Consider the following 6,000-nt stretch of genomic DNA (forward strand, 5'->3'; position numbering starts at 1 on the left):
GCTAAAACCCACCGTGGTGCCAAGGGAAGATTTCCCACACATCATCATTCTATTGCGTGAAGCATATAAAAGAGTCCAAAATGGTGTAAAAGAAATCAAATGAAACTTCAAACCAGATCACTGGTTTTAGATAAACCTGCATGGCGTCTTGAGACTAATTGATGTGGGATCTAACAAACTGCCTCATATCTCATTAAGTTTCTGTCTTACTGAGTACTGAAATAGCCAATGATTATGCTTCTAGAAACCATTCAGGTTGTCTCTTAGAGGAATATGTACAGCAGTGGCTGGTGAAGACTGCAAGGTAGTAACACACAAAGAAAACCACTAACAGAAGGTGAATTAGGGTGACTGATTAAACCCTTAGTGCTGGTTTCCTTCATTTCACCCACATTATCCATTATGCTCCATGCAGATCTGGTTCGTTCTTTCATTAATGTCATGATTTTTTTTTTAAAAAGCAAAATTGCCTTTTGTATGGCCTAGAACCCTGCGTTGCTTGAAGACTTTATTGTACATCTAAAGCCAATGTTCTGTGCCAATTATCTGGTGTTTGGTATTTTAGCTGCTTTCGAATGTACACAATCGAGTCACCGGTCTGTGACGGAGCAGACAGGAAGCCTGGCTCAGCTCAGCTAAAGTTTGCACCCCTGCCCCCTATGACAACACAAGCTGTAGCCAGGCTCAGTCCAGCTCCAGTCTGCCCATCACTACTCCCCCTACCCACCTACCAATGTATAGCACAAATTAAAGCCTGGACTTGTGAACCTGCTGCACCCGCTGATTAACAAATTGTTTGCACGTTAGCCTATGAAGAGCAGTGTTTTGTCTTGTGTCTGTGATTAGTTTGGTTTTGGCTTATCTGTCTCAAAATTAAATGTGGTGACCAAACTCTGTATTTTGAAAAGTAAAAGCCTGGATGAGGATGTTTTGCAGAAATTGGGAGTTTCAATCTGCACCCATTGCAATTTCTAAATACATTACTGATTCTGATATTTGGTTTAAAAAAAATCACTGGAGAAACCCTTAAACATTCTTTCATTAGCACCTGTGTCAGATCTGAAGATAAAAGCAACTCTGTGTTGTCAACATTTGCAGCCTGTATGCTCTTTTTATTGTTAAATAACAAAGTTACCATGAAGTACTGAATGGGCTGGTCTGGGACCTGCCTAAATCCCTCACTTCCTATGAAAAGCACAAGTATGGGGAAAAACAAAACAGTCACAGGGCAGGATTGGGAAGCAAAACGTTCAAGGTTAGAAGCTGAAATAAAATCAGTTAGTAGGAAAGCTGCCAGTCTTGCCAATCGAACCCTCGGTGATTGCTGTTAGCACCATTCCTCCTGCACATTTGTTAATCCAACCTCCACCTCTGCTCTTCTCTTACTACTCCCTCCGGTTATTGCCTTACAAATCTCTTCCCTGGCCTCCCTCTGTGACTTTTCTGTTATTCTTAGTCTACCGTTGTGTTTCCTGATGTTATATAAAAGACTTGCAAACATAGCTGTGTAACAGTAAATCGCATTTCTTCGCTAACTGTAGCCCAGTGAAACCTCCCAGCTTGTAATGGTGTAACAAGCAGTGCGTTCTTTAACAGCTGACAATCGAGAGCAGCACGTTTCTGAAAATAAAACAAAGGATCATGCTCCAATTCACTGCCTGATCTGGAAGGGCTTAACAAGAACAGTTGTAGTTTTGATTCAGCTCTTGCTCCTTCTTTGGGCAGCACCGTGTGTAATTGAGGAGGACAAGCAAAAGGTCAAGGTAGGTGTAATAGAAGCAAAGGCTGAGCAGTTAGATTGGAGCCCTGCTGCGGGGCATTACTAAAGAGTCAAGAGCCCATTGTGGGGGAGTGGGGTGGGTTCAAAGTCAAAGTTCAAAGTCACCCTGAATGGAATGTGGGGCTCTGAAATCACTGTGAGATAGAGAGGTGTGGGTAGATGATGAGTGTAGTAAGGAGGGCAAAGTTAAAGTGGAATGGAAAGATAAATGTAAGATCCCACTAAGCTTCAGAACGTTATATGGGAAGGTGAAGTAAACAACATCTCCCAATGCACGAGGGAGAGCTAGGTTTAGGATCCCAGTGTGGGAGGAAGATTCCATTATGAGAAGGTGTGTTGGGGAGAGGACCTCACTGTGGGAGGGACAGGGAGGATTAGGAGCCCACTGGAGAGAGCAATAGGGTTAGGATCCCACAAAGAACAGCAGTATTAGATAATGAGGAAAGGATTGCTGAGGAAGGCATTCCACCATGAATGGTGGAGAAAGGGCTAGGATCCCAGTGTGGACAATGTAGTGTCAAGATGCACATTCTTCCCTCAACTGCTGTAGGTAACTGTGGGTGGGAAAAGAATGGTAGGATCCCACTGTTGAAGGGAGAGGTTTGTTTAGGGGCTGTGGCAGAAATGGTAGAGATAGGCTCCAGTTAGGGAGGGAAGATAATGGTGTAGAGCTGCCTTTGTTGGGGTTTGGGAGGAAGCAGTTCAATTAGGAGCATTCAAGTTATATTTTTTAAACTGAAATTTATTTTTCAATAACTGAAAGAATCGGATTTACAGACTTCTTGGGAGACTCAAGAATTGAGTGTAACCTGCAAGTTCCAGCTCCACCACCTAAAGATTTTTGACTGCAAGCATAGATCCTGACACCAAATCAACTCTTATGAATGCGATCCCAGCATTTTACACGGAGATTCCATAAAACATACAGCACAGAAGCAGGCCAATCAACCTGACTCGTCCACCTTGGTGGTTACACTGAGCATCAGCCTCCTTCCACAGCACTTCACCCAATACTGTTAAGACCTCAGTTTCAGAGGCAAAGCCCATTCCTCACTGCAGCAAATCTTCAGAGATAACCAACTTAGGACAGGCCAAGGACAAAATGCAAGATTTCCCTGGTCTATCTATTTCAGTGCCATTTACCCACTGGTCTGAGATGGGAGCTTTAGATCATCTTTCAATGAGGGTAACCCAGAGCTAATATCCAAGTGTTCAATATCAGTATTATTATATTAATGACTGTTTTTTGCCAATTTTCATTCTGTTTTGCTGTTCTCCAAGTTGCACAATCTTTGTCATTTAAATGTAAAATTTGATTGAAGCTAATTAACGATCATTGAGGTGCTTCAGTGAGTCACCTTATGTAACAGAGAATCCCGCATGTGATTCGAGTCTGCCTACCCCCCCCCCCCCCCCGACCAGGAGTGCAAATTTCAAAACTCGTTTACCTACTTAAAAAGTCTTCCTTCTCGTTTTAAAATGAATGCTCAATATTTTGGTGCAAAAGTACAGCCCCCTTTGTCTGACCGCAAGGGCAGTGCCAGGAAGTTCCACACAGTGACAGCTATTAGCACAAAAAGAAATGTATGATGATGATGTGTTCCAGTCATCATTCTCCACAGTGCGAGTGGGACACTTCCCTAGACTGATGGGTGGAAGGACAGTGCTGCTGGAGGGAAGCTGCCCTTAAGACATCATTTACAAGGATTTGGAGCCTTGGTCAGCTCATAATAGAACTATAAAAATTAGAATAGCCAGACAAAATTTTCTGTATATTTCAGCTATTTAAAAACTCTACAGTTTTAGTCACCAACCAAAAGGCTCTATAAAAGACCCAACACAAAACCCAGCCACATAAAGATAAGTGTTTGAAGAAAATAAACTTAACTTCCTCTTGGACAAATTAACAAATAGGTCAAAAAATTAATAAAGTTCTCAGATTTCAATAATTATTTAGCAAATAACCCTTTGAATAACTCACAGATATCTCCCTTTTGTAGGGTCCATTGAACAAAATTCCATGCTGCTGGTCACCAAAAAGGGGTTGCAGTTCCAGAATCCAGTTTGGATTATATTACAGGTAGTTGAAGCAGAACGCAGAAAGAAATGAACTTGGAGTACATTGTTGATACTCATATTGCAATCAACAGCATTGGCAAATGCCTGCTTGCAATAAAAAAAGAATTCTGTCTAAACTGCACAAGGTAAAGCAAGCAGTTCTTATTTAGCTGAACAGTTTAGAGACACAAGACAGATTACCGAGAGCCTTCATCTTTCTTCTAGGGAAGTATGCCCCATATTATTCTGGAATGTGCCAGGATTAGAATTGGCCTCTAGAAAGAAAAATCACGTGAATGAGATCTTCTGTGTGGAAATTCTGCGATGTTCTGACACGAAGGGGAGTATCGCATGACTTCTGCTCTGCAGTCCTACTCTGCCACAATTTAGCTGAAGCTTCTCACTTCTGGTGTTAGGGCAAGCCAGGTCCAAGAATTCAGTTTGCTGCTTACCAAATGAGAGGTGAAATGAAACACCCTTGGAAACTTAGAGCAAGTTTGAAGGATGTTTCCTTGGTAGAAAGACAAATGAATGTTGCTGAACTACCACTTACTGAGACCATACTTGAAACTATTATTTCTCCAATATACACATTAAGATCCCACCAATGGGTCAATTATATACAGCTCTCAGGGAAATGTTAGGATTTACAGTCTACTCCTGATAACTCAAAGTTTTTCCACAAGGAAAAAAATGAATTACCAATACTTCAAATTACACAACTTAATGGGAGTTTAGCACTTCAGTGATGGAATGGTGAGATAATTAAAGTTGAGGGATTCATATTAATGATGAAGCACATAACTGATAATAAAGGATGAGAGAGTTTCAAACTGATTTCAGTACAGACGTGTATTTATTCTAAGGGCTGAAGTGCACCAAGCTAATTCAAAAACTCTGAACTGAAAGTTGACAACTCTTTGGAAAGTTCCATTCCACTCTTCATTGCATGTTTCAAGCTGGTAGCATCAGCTCTGAAAATGCTGTTTATCATTTCTCAATCAAGGTGCATTCTCATACAGAGAGTAGGGGGTCCGGTAGCACTGTCCTTCACTATAAAGGTCCATCATGTATCCTCTCCCAGTTTGCTGACCACACTAGATAGGGAAGATCGTCTATAAGAGAGGGGAGGGGGAAATGAACTAACTCTCATGTTAAACACTGCTCACGCAGGTCAAACAAAGGGGACACTTTAGCTGGGACAAACAGAAAGGAGATCAGAGGCTGCGTCAAAGATCAGTGTTGCCTCATTTAAATAAATCTCTGGGTATAAGCATTTCTATTACAGTGCAATAAAGTGGACATACTACCCCAGGTCCTTCTTATTCATTGAATTAATGCTGCATGATACAGGATTTTTTAAAAATGTGAAATGTTTCCTTTCTGTGTCTGAAACTCTCATTGGACTTGTTGTTTAATCCACTGCTCCTCACCAGCAGTGCTTGATATTGTAAAGATGTGGATGGCTGTCATTGTTGTCAGTTCTGCCCTCACTGTGAGGATTGCCCTGATTTGTAACTGTGCTGTAGAGCTGATTGTGCTGGTTTATGTGTTGCAGTTCGTTGCAGAAATGAGGGACAGTGCTGTCTCCCGTCTGCTCTCCCAACCATTGCCTTCTTGTAAAGTATGTTCATGCTTTGGTTGCAAATGGCTTCCTGCGTTGTGAATTCTTACACAAAATAAACAATTCTGATCAATGACATCGTCTGGTTGGTTTATGTTATGTTCACTGGAGCCAATCCTTGTTCATTTAACTGCTACAAGCATTTAGGTGTTTCTATATACAGAAATGTCAAATTGACAGTCCTCAGTCCATATTTTCCCAGAATATTTTACAGAAAATACTTGCAGAACAAGGGAGCAAGGCTGTGTTAAGAAGAACGAGAAAGGATTTAATTGAATCTTATCAATTTTGACAGGGCTGGAAAGATTGGAAGCAGAGAGGATGGCTCCTCTGGCATCAGTGGAGCCGAGCAGAGCCGACAGACCAGGGCTAGAACACTTAGGACAGAAATAGGGGAAATTTCTTCACTTGCTACGTGATGAACAAAAGGGTGTGATGGCCAAACACCTGAATATGTTTAAGGAAAAGTATCAAATTCTAAACACTAAGTATTCAGGACTGTGAGGAGTGGGTGGGAGTATAGTATGAAGTGGATCAG

The sequence above is a fragment of the Hypanus sabinus genome, chromosome 6, assembly GCF_030144855.1.
Source record: "Hypanus sabinus isolate sHypSab1 chromosome 6, sHypSab1.hap1, whole genome shotgun sequence".
Classification (NCBI taxonomy): domain Eukaryota; kingdom Metazoa; phylum Chordata; class Chondrichthyes; order Myliobatiformes; family Dasyatidae; genus Hypanus; species Hypanus sabinus.